The sequence below is a fragment of the Rhinopithecus roxellana genome, chromosome 15, assembly GCF_007565055.1.
Source record: "Rhinopithecus roxellana isolate Shanxi Qingling chromosome 15, ASM756505v1, whole genome shotgun sequence".
NCBI classification, from domain to species: domain Eukaryota; kingdom Metazoa; phylum Chordata; class Mammalia; order Primates; family Cercopithecidae; genus Rhinopithecus; species Rhinopithecus roxellana.
The window spans coordinates 66501284-66520625 of record NC_044563.1 but is presented as its reverse complement, the minus strand read 5'-3'; the positions used below and the strand labels follow the sequence as shown (position 1 = coordinate 66520625).

General features: G+C 45.5%; 1 long non-coding RNA gene across 1 annotated transcript in view; it reads left to right on the top strand.

Moving 5' to 3' along the window:
- Positions 1–10659, top strand: part of LOC104668209 — a 44417-nt gene extending 33758 nt beyond the window's left edge. Inside the window, exons 2-3 of the long non-coding RNA XR_004053490.1 lie at positions 6459–6568; positions 7471–10659. This is a non-coding gene — a long non-coding RNA (uncharacterized LOC104668209). The remainder of the gene's footprint in view (positions 1–6458; positions 6569–7470) is intronic.
- Positions 10660–19342: the final 8683 nt, after the last annotated feature.

Below are 19342 nucleotides of genomic sequence, written 5' to 3'. Positions count from 1 at the left end.
AATGTGTAAGTAATTTGATTTGGTATGTAACTAGCATGCTTCATTGCATGTTGAAATACATGGGTGCTCCCCACCTGGGCTTCTTTCTTGAAGGTCTTCCACTCACTTGAGAACGGGATGCCACATCTGTCTCCTTTTTACAATGACCTTTGGCTCTGACTGTTCCCCAGCATTGAGAAGATGCATGGAAAGCCCACTTATTACTCAGCCCTTGATATCTAGCAAGCTCCAAATGGTAGATAAATACAACAATTACAACCAACCCCACAGTGTGCCAATTGTATCAGCGAAGGCTCCCCCAGTCTAGGTATTACCTTCTGTTTGGGTTTCTTACGAACAGTCAGGTCCAAACTGTAGCACTGATTGGAATTATCAGGGAAGGAAGAGGTGTTGGCTTCCCTGGTGTGGCCAGCAGTCATGGAATCAGCTGTACGTAGCGCTCCAGGAAGGGAGTCGGTGCCTTCCAGATATGACAGGGATTGGTGATCCCTCTTATTTTCTTCATCAGTTCTAAGTCATTCACTAGAAAGCTTGAAGAAATCTAAAGCTAGAAGATTTTATGGGTAGTAGCTGATAGTTTCTAGTTTTTCCCATTTGAAAAAATTTAGTTGGAGGAATAATCATTCCTCGTTTTGTTTATGACTTAGTGCCTTTGGTGTTGTGCAGTGAGAGACAGGAAAGACAGAAGACACAGTTCCTATGATCAGAAGTTTACCATCTAGTTGGATAAAGAGGGCATTCATACATAAACACAATAGCTACAGGAAAAGGTTTTCAAAACTTCCCAGGCACTACCCCAAAGGATTCACAGATTTAGTGCAATTCCTATCAAAATACCAATGATGTTTTCTGCACAAATGGAAAAATCTACCCTAAAATTCATAAAGAATCTCAAGGGACCCCAAATAGCCAAAACAATCTTGAAAAATAACAATAAAGTTGGAGGACTTATACTTCTGATTTTAAAACTTCCTACAGAGCTATAGGAATCAAAACAGATTGAAAGTGGCAGAAAGACAGACATATGTATCAATGGAATAGAATAGAGAGCTCAGAAATAAATTCTTGCATATATGATCAGTGACATTAAACAAGGGTACCAAAACCATTCAATGGAGAAAGAAAAGTCTTCTCAACAAATAATATCGGGAACACTGGATACATGCAAAATAATGAAGTTAGACCCTTACCTAACACCATATACACAAATTAATTCAAAATAGATCAAAGACCTAAATTTAAGAGCTAAAAATAAAAAACTCTTAGAAAAGAACATAGGGGAAAGGATTCATGACGTTGGATGTGGCAATGATTTTTAAAGGTATGAAACTACAAGCATAGTCAACAAAAGAAAAAAACAGGTAAGTTGGATTTATTAAAATTAATAAATGTTGCACATCAAAGAACATGATCAACAGAGTGAAGAGGCACTCTTCCCCCATGGAATAGAGGAAAATAGGCAAATCATATATCTGATAGGGGATTAGTATCCAGAAAATATTAAAAAAAAAAAAAAAACTCTTACAACTCAATGACAAAAACAACCCAATTAAAAAACAGACAAAGGATTTGAGTAGATGTTTCTCCAAAGATTATATAGATGGCTAATAAGCACATCAACAGATGTTCAGCATCACTCATCATTAGGGAAATGCAAGTCAAAACCACAATTACACAAAGTCATTAGAAGAGCTATTATCAAAAATAAAAACAAAACAAACAAGCATTGGCAAGGACATGGAGATGTTAGAACCCTTGTGCATTGCTGCTCAGAATGTAAAATGGGGCAGTGCTATGGAAAACCGTATGGCAGGCCCTCAAAAACTTAGAATTATCACATGATCCAGCAAATCTACTTCTGAAAGAATTGAAAGCAGGAACTCCAGCAGGTATTCATACATCAATGTTCATAGCAGCGTTTTATTCACAATAGCCAAAAGGCAGAAACAACCCGAATGCCCATTGATGGGTGAATGGATAAACGGAGTGTGGTGGGCACATACATGGGGTATTACTCAGCCTCCAATGGCAGTGAGATTCTGATACATGCTACCTCCTGGATGAACCTAAAGATGTTACGCTAAGTGAAATAAGCCAGACACAAATGAACAAGCATTGCATGATTCCATTATATGTGGGGCTGGAGGAAAGGAGGTGTGGAAAACTGTTGTTTAATAAGTACGGAGTTCAGTGTGAGAGGATGAAATGGTTCTGCAGGTGGATGGTGGTGACGTTTGCACAACCATGTACATGTGTTTAATGCCACTGATCTATACACTTAAAATGGTTAAAAATGTCAAATTTCATGTTACATTTCTTTTGCCACAATTAAAAAAAATGTCCTGAGAAATCCAAATGACAGAAGTGATCAGCCTGACGAAAATGGAAATGATGGCTCCCTGGGGAAGCAGAGTCTTCAGGGAAGTCATGACCGCAGAGGGAAGACCTAGGCGTGCTTGTCAAAGGCTCACAGTCAACTCTGCATCAGCTGTGTGTGGACAGCGCAGGGAGGTCTTTTCTCGCAAGGGCAGCAGGTGTTGGGGCTCTGGGCGAATGAAGCTGGATGAACATGGGGCGGTGGTGTACAGTCTGCAGGAGGAGCGCTGGCTGGTGGGGCTGGGACAGAGCCCAGACAGGCCGATGGGAAGGGCTGGGTGCTGGAAGAGGGACCAGTGCTACTGTGTTATCAGAACAGTCTGGGAGAGAGACAGCAAGGGAGGAAGGCTGGGTGAATAGTTAGCGCCTGTGGCAGCAGCCCAGGCCCGAGGTATCAGGGCAGGGGGTGGTAGCAGTGGGGATGGGAGGCCCTGGCAAGCCTTGGCAGACAGGCATGATTCCCATCTTGTCCTCCTGGTCACCAGTGGATGCCCAGATCCTGTGCCTTGGGAAGGGCTGTGTTGAAATACCACTACCCTCTTCTTTTTGCAACTTTTCTGTTCTTCTGGTGGCTCCTTTTGTGTTAGGTATGTACGAGGACTAGACTGAAGGGTTTATCTGGGGAGTTTCTCCAAGTGGTTCTCTCATATAGTAAATGAGAAAGTTGGGTTAGATGACAGCTACAGCTCTTTCCTGCTTTTAAACACTGTGATTCATCTACTTGATGGATAATTCCTCAGTTCTTTCCAAGTGCCAGGCACTGCATGAGCTCATAGCTCATACAGCAGTGACCAAGAGGACAAGCATCTGCTGTCGTGCAGCTGCCTCTCCTGCCTTTGTGCCATCCCTGTTAGATGAACTCGTGTGTGCCATGGTGTGTAGCTCATACCTGGAAAGAGTAGATGCTACCCATGGTGCTCACTGCTTCTCCTGGCTCTAGGCCCCACATCGACTCATCCTTCATCACATTGTCACTTCTTACGTGTGCTGTTTGCCCACACACTTTCCTTTCTCTTTACATTTGTTATAATGCTAAACCCAGATCACCAGCAGACACCGCCCCAGCATAGCTGTGAGCTCACCAGGCTTGAAGCAGACCTGGCATTACTTAGCAACCGTGAAAATAGCTCCAGCAGGCCTCATGGGACGCTCGAGAACCTCATCCCTGGGGCGTGTGGGAACGGAAGAGCTTCAGTTGAAATAAAGATGCAAACAAACTGAATTGGTTCCCAGACATCATGCTTCATGTTGCCTGACACTCAGCAGAATGAGATACTTGTGTCCTGCTCTCTCAAGCACCAACCTGTACCCAGAAGGGTAGACCAGAGGAAGTAAGCAGTCAAGGCTGGAGAATCTGCAAGCTGTCTCTTAGGGATACACACACAGCTTCACACACAGACACACAACGATGTGAAAATCCAGCTGCACATGCATACCCAGTTCGGGCTGACTTCCTGATCCATCAGTCTGCATGGAGTCTGGTTGCTGTTTGCATGTCAGAGCCCATGGGTCATCGTGAGTGTTTGATCAATGAATGAGGACAAAAGTGGCTTCTGTCAGAGATGTTATGCAATTACATGTGATGGATGCTCGCTCGCCTCCCTTGTTCTTCTCCACTGCGCAAACTTTGTAATAGGTGGGAAGATTCAAAAGCCTTAAAGGCCAAGTGCCACACCAAGTGGGGAAGTAGGGCGGGTGTTAAGGAACTACTTTCTCTCTCTGCACCAACTGGTACTTCTGGTTTGCTTCTGGAGCTGATTTAGCTGTTCAGTTCCTGTAAAAGGTATGATCTTAAGGTGATGGAAAGAGATGTTTCAGCAGGAGAGCTATGCTGAGGAATTTTCTGCTGTATCAGGAGTAGAAACAGGGCTGAGTGAGTGATTTGGTGACCTCATGAGGGTTGCCTCCCCCCGAGATCCCAGCTGTGGAAGATGATATGATCAGGAGAACGGCACGTTGCTCTGACTTCTGGGTCTATAGAGGTCCAGTCTCCACCTCTGATTAATGATTCATCACAGCAGGAAGGAGTGAGGTTGGCCGGGCTCACATCTTGCAGAACGGCATTGCAGGGCCTGAGTCAAGTGGCCTGGGACAGAATTTTGGTTCTACCACTTACTGTCTGTGTGTCCAAGGCAAGTCTTCATATGTAAAATGAGACTAATGATAGCTCACAGGGGAGGCGAGAGATATTTGGGGCTGTATGCATGTGGTTAAAAGCCCAGACTCGAGCCAACATGACTTCTGTCACTATAACTTATACCCAACATGGTGTAAGTTTCTCATGCCCCTGTTCACCTTGAGTGCTTCTGCCTGGCCAGGTGTCACTGGCTCTCCTGTTGCTCAGTCGTGATGGCTTTACTTCTGCTTAATCACATCCTGTCTTTGGACAGGTTTTTAATTCCCCTTCCTTGCTCCCCTTGGCTTCCTTCACACCTCCTTGCCCCAATTCTGTTGGCATCAAGTTACCTCTATTTTTCTGAGCTTGTAGTTGACTCCTAGCTTATTAGAAAATTACCTACATAGAACTTTATGAGATAACTTAATATTGCAAGGTTTAAAAAAATATTGACCCAATTCATATGAGCTTAGATTTAGTGCTTTTACTTCTCCAATCATTTCTCTTAGTCTTGGGGTTGGACTAGAGCCAGGATGCTTTGCTTCCAATCTTCTGACATTTTCTTCCCATGGAACTGAGGTGAGAATTAGGGTGACCCTGGATGTGTTGTGAGCTAGAGCTAACCCAGGATAAGTCTGGAATGAAACAGGGTCTGTAGAAATGGCTGTCTCCACATTCTTACCTTTAATTCACTCTGTATTTCACTCCAATTTGGCTTCCACTGTCACCATTTTACTGAAATAGTTCTTGCTACAGGCAATAATTATGTTGCCTTCCCCTATGAATATTATTTGTCTTTTTTCTGTTCTATTTTTAATATCAACTTATATCTACTCGAAGTAGAAGGTATATCTAATTATTCAAAATCTTTGTGGCTGATACAAGCACTAGAAAAAGAATAGTTAATAATAGTGAGTATGGGCAGTTTCACAGATTATTTTACTTTCTGGAAATCTAGAATCACTAGAATGTATTAAAGTTATAAAGAGGTTAAATTAACTCATTTTATTTTGGTAAGAACACTTAACATGAGATCTTTCCACTTGAAAAGATTTATGTGCACAATACAGTATTGTTAACTAAGGACAATATTGTACAATAAATCTGTAGAACTTATGCGTCTTGCATAATGAAACTTTATACCCATTGAACAGCAATTCCCATTTTGGCTAAACGTAACCACATTAAAATACTTGACATTGTCTTTGGTCATGAAGCATAAATGTATAATGGTAGATATATTTTAATCCTTATTCAGGAATGATATTTAAACAAAACGCTCCCTCAGTAAGATACACATGACTACACGTTAGGAAAATCACATTCTAAATTTTATAGAACACTCTCAAGTGATGTTAACAGATTTAAAAATAAGGACAGCCAATGCCATCATACACATCTTTAAGCTGGGAAGTTTCTCAAGTAGTGGAGTCATATTCAAGAAGTAATATTTAAAATATAAACTCTTAATTGCGATTGCTTCTCTGTTAAGTCCGTCTCTTTCAGATTCTTCAGTTAATAGCAATACTCTAAAAATCTTCAACTGGGCCGGGCGCGGTGGCTCAAGCCTGTAATCCCAGCACTTTGGGAGGCCGAGACGGGCGGATCACGAGGTCAGGAGATCGAGACCATCCTGGCTAACACGGTGAAACCCCGTCTCTACTAAAAAATACAAAAAACTAGCCGGGCGAGGTGGCGGGCGCCTGTAGTCCCAGCTACTCGGAAGGCTGAGGCAGGAGAATGGCGTAAACCCGGGAGGCGGAGCTTGCAGTGAGCTGAGATCCGGCCACTGCACTCCAGCCTGGGCGACAGAGCGAGACTCTGTCTCAAAAAAAAAAAAAAAAAAAAAAAAAAAACTTCAACTGTAAAATCTTAGCTTGCAATGTTTTGATTTTTTCCTGAATTTTGAAATTTTTAAAGTGCCATTACATGTCTTATTAATGAAATAAATTAAACATATTCTCAGGAGACTACAACTCAGGAGCAGCCGGATGAGATGGAAGAGATCCCCAGAGAGAGCCGGGGTGGGGGGAGGCAGGACTTCCACGCCCTCTCCTGTCCCACCGCCTTCCCAGGGTGCACTCACCAACCCGGAAGCTCACGCCGCTCATCTTTCATCTCTCTTGTCCACGATGGGGCTTTCAGCTCCACTGACCATTCCTTCTTTCTTGGAATGCTCTGCTGCCTTCTGGGACTCCACACTCTTCTGGTTTGCCTCCCACATCTCTGGCCATTCATTCCCTCAGTGTCCTTTGAGGGATCTTTTTCTTCTGCCCAATCTTTAATGTTAGAGTTCCTTAGGTTTTGATCCTAGACCACCTTTTCTTCCTACTCTACTTCCCTCTGGGAGATCTCCACCACTTTCATGCCTTCAAATACTCTCTGAAGATGACGACTCCCGGTGGTGCATCTCTAGATAAGCCTGGTCTTCTGAGTTCCACACTCTCACATGCAGCTCCTGTTGGCTCTGTCAGCTCCCTCAGTTCCATCCACCGCTCTCCCTCCTCAGCCCTACTCCTTTATCCCTCATCTGGATAACTGTGATGACCTCTAAGATGCCTCCCTGCCTCTACTCTGATGTCTTCTGCACTCAAATGCTGAAGCGATTGTTTATCAGTGCAAATCAGATTCTGTCATTCACCTGTATAGAAATCTACAGTTGTGCACCATTCTTAGGGTCAAGTCTAATGTTATTAACACAGCCTTATGGGCCCTGAGTGATGTGACTCCTACTCATTGCTTGGGTGCTTTGGCTTTCTTTCAGTTTCTTGAATTTACCAAGTTTCTATCCATCTCACATTCCATTTCCTCACCAGGTGTGCATTGGAGAGATGGACAATAAATAAATAATTGGCCAGGTTTGGTTGTGCATACCTGTAGTCCCAGCTACAGTCATAAGTGCCATGAACTTTTTCTTTGTGGCACTTGTCACAATTGCCACTAGATAATTATTTGTTCTTTGTCTTAATTTTTTTCAGAGACAGAGTCCTGCTCTGTTGTCCAGGCTGGAAAGCAATGGTGCCATCATAGCTCTCTGCAGCCTTGACCTCCTGGGCTCAGGCTATCCTTCCACCTCAGCCTCCTGAGTAGCTGGGACTACAGGTATGCACAACCAAACCCGGCCAATTATTTATTTATTGTCCATCTCTCCAATGAAATGGTCCTGAAAAGTAGGTATCATGTTTTGTTCAACTCTTTATCCTTATCCTTAATGCTGGGCACTGTTTTATTTGACTCAGTAAGACTTCTTGAATGACTGAATAAACCAGTGAGGGAAGAGCGGTGGCAGGATGGGGAAATCCTGACATTGAGCTTTTGCCTGAACCTTGAAAGTGTTTGTGCAGATTGGTGCCTGGGAATAGAAGTGATGCCCAACTTTCTGCCAAATGTTGATCTTAAACTCCCACAGAGGGGACCATCTGTATCAAGGTGTCCGGGAGGCCCAGAGGACAGCATTGTGTATAAAAAAGCCCAATGACAACAACTCTGTGAGCCTCTGGGCTTTCCTGTTGGGATTAATAGAGGGGAAATTGTGACCTTTTTTTGTTTTAACATGTAATCAGGTCATAGTATAATGCTGTGAAAAGAGATTAGTTTAGGCTCAAGCAACAAATAAACCTCATTTGAATCCTGACTCAACAAGCTAATAGCTTGTAAAAACAGGCTAATTATTTAACCTCCCTGAGCCTATTTTATAGGGCTGCTGTGAGGATTAAATGAGTAGTCCGTGTTAAACGCTCAGCTCAGTGTTTGGTACATAGAAAGAGCTGCCTAATTGTTGCTGTTGTTGTCGCTGTTAATATTACTAGTGGTCCCAGCTCTCCAATAACAAATGATTTGACTAGGCTGCTTCCTGTAGCTCTAAGATTACCATCTTTTGGGGAACAAGATGACCTCTGCAGTCTCTCTAGCTCTAGGATTCAATGATCAGGGGGCTTTTAGATCTCCCCCATGCTGGAAGTGTTTGATGCATTTCCATGGGAAAGGAAAGAATCACTTCTCTTTGCAGCCATGCTCAAATGGATTGTCCTGGAAGATAAGCAAAGATGACACATGTACGAGAGGAAAGTCCAGTTCAGTCTGGCTCAGACCGTCCTGGCATCTGGTACTTTTGGGTGGGACAGGAGACAGATGTTCCATGACAGCCAACTTCGTGTACTTTAGACTTTCTGGGAATGATGGCAGGAGAGAAACCAGAAGAGCAGGGTGACTTGAGTTTATTTTCTTGGAAAGACTATTTTGTTGGCAAGACTCATCCCTGGCCTCATAAATGGACCGGAGACTGATGGACTAGGAAGAGCTGCTCTTGGGCCACTCCTTCCCTGCTGGTCAGGCCCAAGAACGTTGCCTCCAAGAGTATGGACCCTGGCCCCATCCCACACTTGCCTTCCCCTGAGGTCTCAGGCTGTCTTTCTGCCCCTTTGGTGATCTGCCATTAATCTGATACATGTGTAATTTGAATCCATTTGGATGAAATTGTAGAGGAGGAAAAGAAGAGAATGTAGAAAGGAACAATGACGTTAAGTAGTATGGGCAAAGAACAGAGGTGTCTTGTGCAATAGATAGGTCTCTATCCAACTGAGTGACAGAAAACCCTAAATTACAGTAGTTTAATCAAAGTTAAGATTTATTGGTATCTCACATTAAGTTGTAGGGAGGCAGACGAGACTTGTAATTGTGACTCTGCAGTCATCAGTGACCGCCCTTGTTCTATACCACTCCTCTGCCATCTTCAATATTTCTATTTTGTGGTCCAAGACAGTGGCTCCAATTTTTGTCATTACATCTGCATTCTAGCCAGCTGGAAAAAGAAAGAAAAGGGGAGGGGAAGGGCACATGCCTTCTCTTTAAGGACACTTCCCACATATTGAACACATTGCTTTAACTTATATCCCACTGGCCAGTACTTAGTCACATGGCTACATCTAGCTGTAGAGACACTGGAAAATATGTCTTTATTCCAAGTGGCTGTGTAGTCGGCTAATTTTTATAGGGTTCTATTATTTTTAAAAAGGTAAGAACAGGCATCAGAAGACAAGTAGCAGTCTCTGCCACCCTTGGAAACAAGAGTGGACGTTACAGATTGATGTCATAAGAATAGCCACAGTCAGCCTTGGGGGTAATCTCTAGAGCCAGGCAGCAAGAGCCAATTGGAATCTTATTCTGACCAGATGCTAGCTGGGCAATGCTGGGCACATTGGTTAATTTCCCTGAACCTCGGTTTTCTCTTCTGTAAATAATAGCAATAACAATGACTTCCAAGAATTGTAAACAGAACAAAATAAGTGATGTGTGTAGAGTACTTTGTGCCCTTTTTGTATGGAATCATGGGCCAGCAGTAAATATTGAGGATAACTCTATTTGTTTTGGATGCATAGCCTCCCTGAGGAGGCTCTTTTCCTCGCGATTTCTAGTATCATCATTCTTGTGACTATCACCCACACCCTTCAGAAAAGTCATCATTTTCTCCTAGATTAATCTCTTTCTTGAATTTTGAATTCCCCTAAAAGCCAAAACCTCTATTCTGTCAGGGCAGAACAGGGCCCTGATGTTTCTAAAGAAATAACTTACAACCAGAAAGTATCAGTAAATTCCCTTTTCCATGTTGCTTCATTCTGTCAAGCATGCATGTCACTTAACCTTAATAAATGGTTATTGTCCACTTACTAATAACTGCTTATGAAAACCATGCCTGGGGCCTGCGGTACAGGCATAGCCCCAAGAACAGCTCCAACTTCCCCTTCACCTTCTCCTACACCGGCTACCTAACAGCCAAAGTCCGTGCTTCTCCAAGAGGACTGTAGGAACTGTTATCATTGCAGGAAAGGAGCCTGTCTAGACTGCTTCTTCCAACTCCATCCCAGTAATGGACTTGACCCTAAGATGCAAGGCGTGTAATTGCTTGAACCCACTTGAACCCGCTTGAACATGTCTGCTGGACCGATGTCTTCTGCAGGCTGTGGATCCTGCCCATGGGCCGCATGTGCTGCCAGATGGAGGCAGGGCCATGCCCTGAGTGTTTTTTTCACGTGGCACCAGGAGTGTTGTGTGTGATTTCTGATAAAATTGAAGAATAACTAATGATATTTGACATTTGTTCAGAGTTTTGCGGTTCACAAAACATTTTCATGTGTCAGTAAAAATAGCAAGAATAATACTAACCATGTATTGAATATATATACTAAGTATTTTTGGTACATAATCTCAAAATTTTACATCAAGTATTACTGAGACTATCATATACCAGTTTTATAGATGGGTAAATTGAGGTTCAGACAGTGGCCTCTCCAAGGATACAAGCTTATAGGAGGCAGCTTTTAAAAGAGGCAAACTTGGGACGCTATGCATATTCCTGATCCTGGTATAATCTTTTTGCCTCTGAAGGAAGCTAACTAAGTAGAAGCAAGGAGAGGACAGATCTGGGCCACATGAATGTTAGGAAACACTTTAGAACCACAGCTGAATCGTTGCTGTAGGAAGGTTCTGCAGGTTCTGAGAAGCTCAGGAGCTGCTCATTCTCTTGCCTTCTCCAGGCTTCTTTCTGAGCTGGGGTTTGAAGTTTGCTGGCTAGAAGGGGTTGGAGAGAGAGAGATGCCCCCTTCAGCAGGACAGTCCCTAGCTCAACATGATTGGTCACTTAAGTTAAGAGCTTTGCAAACACTGTTTCACTGATTTCTCACAGCATTCTTGAAAGGCAGATATTACTCTCTATTTTACAAATGAGGAAACTGAGGCTCTCAGAGGTTAATGCTCAAGGATGCATAGCTGATTCATGGTAGACCCAGGATTTGTGTCCTGGCAAATTAGTCAGATTCTGCCCATGCATTTAATTACTACACTAAATGCAAATAAAGTTCTTACCACGGTGAATCGCCAGGTGAAAAACTAGGGGACTGAAATATAGCAAGCACTCAATAACTTGTAATTATTACCTTAGCAACAGAATTTCAGCTCATTGCGGGCAGGGACTGACCATTTTGTATACATCTTTCTATGTCTCTAAGTGGACACTGAAGGACAGAGCTGTCAACGCTTCATACTCACTGGCCACGATAACTTCAGAAGTAATAGCATCCGTGGAGAAGGGTTGACAGTACTAGCACAGCACAGCTCAAGGCATGCGACATGAGCATGTTTGTTGATGACTGGCAGCTCAGCAGTCCCATGGGAGCCCAGCTGGCCAGGCTGAGAGTCTAAGGCTCTCCAGGGAGTGGAAGAGCCTGGGAAAATCTGCGACAAGGAGCAGAAGGGTCATTTCCAGCTGTAAAAATTCTAAGATTTGGTTTCCAGAGAAAAGAGAGAGGATATGGGTTCACTGAGTTTTGAGACCTCAAAGTAATCACAGGGTTTTCTTAATTCCAGCAACCAGCGACAGATTGCAGTGAGTCAAGGAGGCAGCAGGGACACAGGAGAGACGCAGAAAGCATTCGATGCCCCTTTAGGGAGGGAGTGTCCAAAAATGATTCCGGCCTAATCTCCCTCCCAATCATTGTAGAAAACAGCTATGGGGACTCAAAGGAACAAACACTGCATGTTTGTTCAGCTCCAGCTCCAGCTCCAGCTCCAGCTCCAGCTCCAGCTCCCGGTTTGCTCTTGGCCTGTCTTCTATTGGGTTCACTTGGGTTCACCCCCTTTTTTTTTTTTTTTTTTGAGACGGAGTCTCGCTCTGTCACCCAGGCTGGAGTGCAATGGAGCGATCTTGGCTCACTGCAACCTCCACCTCAAGGATTCAAGTGATTCTCCTGCCTCGGCTTCGTTAGTAGCTGGGATTACATGCACCTGCCACCACAGCCAGCTTATTTTTATATTTTTAGTAGAGACGGGGTTTCTCCATGTTGGGCAGGCTGGTCTCAAGCTCCTGACCTCAGGTGATCTGCCCACCTCGGCCTCCCAAAGTGCTGGGATTACAGGTGTGAGCCACCATGCCTGGCCTGGGTTCACTCTTTAACAAAGGGGAACTTCTAATGAATCAACACTTTTTGCCAAATACCCTGTAGGTCAGACGCCACTTTTGTCATGAAGTCTGCAGACAACAGGTCAAGTCAGAAAACCCGGGCAACTTTGAATGATCCTCCTTAGCCAGAGAGGGACAAGAGCCTGCATTCCAGGGAAGCTCAGGGCACATGAGGTCCACTGAGAAAGGATTTATTTGCTTTTGGTAATGGGCCTTCTCTGTCTTTAAATGCTAGCAGCTAGAGTGAGTGAAAGGGATTTCTGAAAGGTTTGTTTTAGGGTGGGTTTGAAAGCTCCCCTCTCTTGCTCTGTTTTTCTTTTTAGGCAGCTTTGCACAAGGGGCAAGTCTCCTGCCAAAAGCCCTCGTAATGCCCCTCTTTAGGGACTGAATTTATCCGCTCAGCTGTCCCTTGTAAATTTATTCCTGTGTGAGATTTTTCCCAAACCATTCATTCCTACGCTTAGCTCAGGCAGCTGGAATGTAGAAAAAAATACATTTTTTCTCCCAAGAATGTGCCTTTTGTGTGCTTGGAGGGGCTGGGCTAAGGCGAAAAGAAAACAATTGTGTGCAGCGATGCACACACACACACCAGACTATGATGCACACACACACACCAGACTATGATGCACACACACACACACCAGACTGCGATGCACACACACACACACCAGACAGCGATGCACAGACACACACACCAGACTGTGATGCACACACACACACCAGACGATGATGCACACACACACACCAGACTATGATGCATACACACACACCAGACAGTGATGCACACACACACACCAGACTATGATGCACAGACACACACACCAGACTGTGATGCACACACACACACCAGACGATGATGCACACACACCAGACTATGATGCACACACACACGAGACTATGATGCACACACACACCAGACTGTGATGCACACACACACACCAGACAATGATGCACACATACACCAGACTATGATGCACACACACACACACCAGACTATGATGCACACACACGAGACTATGATACACACACACACACACACACCAGACTGTGATGCACACACACACAGCGGACTATGATGCACACACACACACCAGACTATGATGCACACACACATGAGACTATGATGCACACGCACACACACACATACGAGACTGTGATGCACACACACACACCAGACTATGATGCACACACACACAGCGGACTATGATGCACACACACACACCCGACTGTGATGCACAGACACACACAGACACCAGACTGTGATGCACACACACACACCAGACTATGATGCACACACACACACACACACAGTGGATTATGATGCACACACACACACACCAGACTATGATGCACACACACACCGGACTACGATGCACACACACACACCGGACTATGATGCACACACACACCAGACTATGATGCGTGCACACACACTGGACTATGATGCACACACACACACACAGTGGACTATGATGCACACACACACACACACACCAGACTGTGATGCACACACACACCGGACTATGATGCACACACACAAATCAGACTACGATGCACACACACACACTGGACTATGATGCACACACACACACCAGACTATGATGCACACACACACACCAGACTGTGATGCACACACACACCGGACTATGATGCACACACACAAATCAGACTACGATGCACACACACACACCAGACTATGATGCACACACACACACACACCGGACTGTGATGCACACACACACGCACACACACCAGAGTACGATGCACACACACACACTGGAATATGATGCACACACACACTGGACTATGATGCGCGCGCGCACACACACACACACACACACACACACCCTCAGCTATGATGCACATGCACACACTGGGCTACTAACAGCCCCGCTGGGGCTCGGGGCTGCCCTGGGTGGTGAGGGCGGCAAGGGGTTCCTGGCTACCAGTGCCCAGTGTGACTGTGGTGTGGGCTGCGGGCCCTCCGCCTGGGATGTGGCCAGAGCAACACCTCACTGGTTGTTTCCACAGCAACATCACAGTTTCACTGGAATGGAAAGCCACAGTGATTTGGAGCCAGGAGAGGCTTTCCAGCTGCATGTGTGCACAACGAGGGTCTGTGGGGAGAGGGACGCTGGGAACTTTGACTTGATTTTTCCTTGAGCGATTACAGTCTCCCAGGCAGGTGAGGGCTGTGGCAGGAGCTGGAGGTGACATATGTGCTTAAGGAATTCAGGCTGCCTGAGGGGCAGGGAGAATTTTCCTGCAAACCATGATGACTGAGGAGACCTGGGAGACTTGGCAGGGATGTGAGCCCACTGACCTGTCCATCCTTTGCACAGCCATGATGTTTCTCTGCCACGGTATCCCAACACATAGAGGTGGTTGGAAGTTTAGCAGTGATGGCAGAAGAGTCAAGGACAGGAGTTTGCCCCATTTTCTGGACCAACAATAACAAAAACCAACCATGTGCCATGGAGCAAAGAGATTCTGTGGGAGGGTCTACGAGCAGATGAGAAATCCTGGTGTGCGGCTGTCTGATGCTCAGCTGCAGTCCAGGCAGGCGGGATTCACCCCAGCACCCCAGTTCCAGGTTCACAACTATGTCCTTAACATTTTGCAAGGATTTCTGCCAAGAACTTCTGCCCTGCCAAGAATCCAAGTCTTCTCTTAAGAGCAGACAAACAATTTTTAGAATCAATGAGCCTACAGCAGCCATCATCTTCTGCCTATGGAGTAGATACACTTTTTGGGTGTAGGTGCCACCTTAGCTTGTTTGTTTTGTTTTGTTTTTTAGAAAAAAGGTCTCACTCTGTCACCCAGGCAGGAGTGCAGGAGTGCAGTGGTGGGATCATAGCTCACTGCAGCCTTGATTTCTTGGACTCAAGCAATCCTCCTGCCTCAGCATCCCAAGTAGGCAGGACTATAGGCACGTGCCACCACACCTGACTAATTTATTTTTTATTTTTTGTAGAGACAGGGTCTCACTATGTTGCCCAAGCTGGTCTTGAACTCCTGGCCTTAGGCGAGACTCCCACCTCAGCCTCTCCAGGTGCTGGGATTACAGGTGTGAGCTGCCGGCTGACAAGTGCCACTTTTATCCCTACAGCACAAGAAGATTTGGGGAACTTAAAATGTCGTTGTGATTTTTCTTGTATTTCTGAGGGCCTGCCATGCGCCTGCTGGCCAGAGCTAACCTGTGTGGCTGCGGTTTTAGGAACACATCACTTCTAGTTTGAGCTCCTTATTTGCCCCGGGGTTGATGGGACCCGATTGACTATAGGCTACACCCAGGAAGAGGCAAAAAAGAAATGGATGATGAAGACTCTGTCTTTAGGGAGTTGGCTATCTTATGCGGAAGATGGTAGGAGCTGAAAGGCAACATCAGACTGGAGAACAAGTCAGAAAGGGGTGAGTCGCAGGCTTCCCAAGCTTCCCGGATCTGTTCGGGAAATATGGTGTGGCTGGGATTCTGCCTTTCTCATGAGCTCTGAGTAAAGTCAATACAGCTGATCCACTAGCCACTCCAAAAAGCAAGAAGCTAGAACCCTCACCCAATGGGCCAGGGAGGGATTTTGCACTATGGAGAGTGGGTGATACTCTCAATATAACTCTCCGGTCATTTTTCACAGGCAAGACGGTAGCTTCTTTTTTGTTAGCCTGTCTTTCCGGGTCTTGCCCTCCCAGAAACACTAAGCAGTTCAAATATCCATTGTCAATTTCAGCACGCCATCCCTTGGAATGAATGGGTTTAAGGGCAACTACCGTTTGTTCCTGAAACTGCAATATCATCCATGGCTAAGAGCACTTGACGTTAGTCAGACCTGGATTCGTCCTGGCTCCCCCGCTTATACGGCCATGCAAACTTGGAGAAGTTACTTGTTCTCCTATCAACTTAGTTTCCTCAACTGCACAGACTAAATGGAGTAATATGTGTGAAGCACTCAGTTAACATCAGCTATTGTCATGACTTGTTATGAAGTAATTGATGCGTATCAGAAGTCATGAGCTGCAGGTCCAGAGGCCACATCTGCCATTCCCCAGATGGGTTTAATTTGGCCTCCGCAGTGTTTTAAATAACATTGAGTTGGTTGCCAACATTTTAAAATTGGGAAATTTCACATAAAAATCTGAATTTGGGGCTTATATTGAAAAATCATTAGCTCTGACAAACCTGGCACCAATTTCTTACATGGTAACAGGGAGTTAGCACAGGGGCTGAGCAGGGCTGGCAACTTTCCATGGCATCTGCACCTCCAGTTCACCATCGCCCAGTCTTCCCTTTGTGTTACCTTCTCCCTGTGGATGTATGTCCTTGGGTCCCACATCTATAGGGTCCCATATGACTCCAGAATTCTAGCTATTTTGGCTCACTGGCATGTAGTAACCGCTTCTGGAACTCAATAAGAAAACGCAAGGATTATCTTGCCAACAATGCTTCTACTGCTTAAATGAAAGAAATCTGGTAGTCCTTCTCTGAGATCCAACAGAGCCAGTGCATTTATTGCTCTTAGCAGTACCTCTGGGGACCAGAACCTGCTGGTTCTAGAAAGTGCCCCTCGCCCATTCCTGCCCATGGGAGGCATCAGCAGCGAGTCTTCTTTGTTCTCTCCCTGAGGTGTAGGATGCTCATGACCTTGGCCTTGCAGTTTGGGTAGGTGCACGTCCTGTCCTGGTGCTGACATCTGGATGATTTCTAAACATCATTACCCTTTCACTGGACTCCTGCTCTTTGCAGTCTTCAGAGCTGCCTGGGCCTAGCGCCCAAGAAGTTCGCTCCTTGCGTCAATGGCAATGCTAGACATATTCTACTGGCTGTGGCCCAAAGGTACTCCTGGTGCCTGTGTGGGAAGGGCCACGATGGGAAGAACGCTCCTTGATTGCTCTCATTCTCTCAGCTTTTGATTTTTTATAGGCTGGATGTGGAACTGCAAGAGCAGAGAGGAGGAGAAGTCTCACCATGAAGACAAAAGAAGTCCTGAGCCTTGGATTTTCTTCCTCTAGGTCTGTTTTGTGGACCCACAGACTCGTAGAAGTTCTCTGAGGGCTGCCTTCTCCCCATCTGCTCCAGATGGATCCCTTAAGGTGGGTGAGCCCTGGGGAGGTACTGGGTCTGCTTGTGGAGAGGGTTCTCAGGGGTCAGGCCCGAAAGAGCCCATGCAGCTGTTCCTGCGGGTGGGTCAGTTTCTCTGGTGCATAATGAATAACGCTGCGTGGGTTCTGGCATATCCCTGTCCCCACCCTTGGGGTGGAGGTTTCCAGTATTCTTGCAGGCTCTTGGTTATGTGGACAGTGAGAAACAGTGAGGCTGCTCTCGGGAAATGTGCTCTAATGACTCTTTACCTACGTGTCGAATTCTCTAACCTTGGGGACAGATGCACCATGAATTTGGTTTTGTAGGTTTGTGTATGAGGGTGGATAAGAGGCTTGTTAAAAGAGCTTTGAAATTCCTGCCATAACCTCTAAACAGTGGGAGCAGAGCAACCAAATTCTCTGAAGACACGAGGAAAATACCCCTTTGGGCAGAGTCAAGCTTGCTGTTCTTTAAATTCTTTCAGCTGGCTCAGTAGGAGAGGAAGGGATGGTCAGAAGTCACACTCGTTTTCTGGAGGTTTGATAACCTGAAGGTGTGTTCCCTGATCTAAAGATGAAGAATTTTCATGTACTAGAAGTTGGGTTTACTAATCCTGTAGCTCTGGAAACTAACGGCCTTGTCTTCTCTAACTGTCCAGCTACCTGGCATCATGTAGACAGGCCCTTCAGGTGACTGAGGGTTCTGGAACTCGGTGGCTAGAGGCACACACAAAGAGCCTGCTCAGAACCTCCTGTGTCTCCTATAGACACAAGAGATGGGCAAGGCAAGGGCCCTAGAGCCTGTCTAACCCGTGTCTCTGCCGGGCACGGGTTCTGTCACACCGAGTGCGGGCAGTTTTCCACTACAAGTTCTGCACCAGAATCACTGGAGGCTTCATGAATAGAGATTCTTAGGTGCCACCAGTGCACCGAGTCAGCAGTCTGGAAGTGAGCCGGAGACTGCACTTTTAACAAGCACCCCAGGTGCCTCTGAGCTAAAGAACCGCCAGTCTCATGTGTGGATTTTATAATCTCATGCGGAGAATGTTTCTCATTGCTCAATTTAAAACCCTTTTTAATGGTGTCTCCGCTTAGAGTAGAGACATTCCAGGAAGAGAAAACTAAGCACAGGGAAGCTAAATACTGAGCCCTGGAGGGGTCAGGATACGGGCCTCATCATCATCTCATGCTGTTTCACACTGCGCTCGGGTCAGGTGAGTGAGAACCCCATTACCTGGGATACCCGCTGTGCAGGAGCGTCCATAATCTCTTCTGGATGGCCCAGCTAAGCCTGAATTGTTTTTTAAAGGCTTGACCCAAATGCACCCTGATTCCAGGTGGAACACATTTTCACGTAAACCATCAAAATGCAACTCTGAAGGGAATTTGGAGATCTATTCCAGATCCCTTGTTTTACATATATATATATATATATATATATATATATATGGAATGATAGGTTAGAAACAGGCAAAAAAAGTGCCATGATGATAAATTCCTGAATGTACCTTCAAGGAGCTTCGTGGAGAGAGGAACTTGGGAGAAGAACAAGCAACTATGAACAAAATGATTTTCACCAGATTCAGCCAATGACTGGTCAGCAATGGCCTCTAGTTCCCTGAGAATCCCTTCAAGGTGGGGGCTGCACTCCAGGCAGGGACTGTGCAGTTCCACGTCCTCGATGGGCTTCTCGTGCCTATGGCCAGCTTGCCTGGCCCCCTCTGCCTGGGCAGGAAACTTCCAGGCTCTTTCACCAAGAAATGTAGGCACCCTAATTTGCGTGGGGTAGGATTTATTCTGTAAATACTGAGTGCCAATTATGT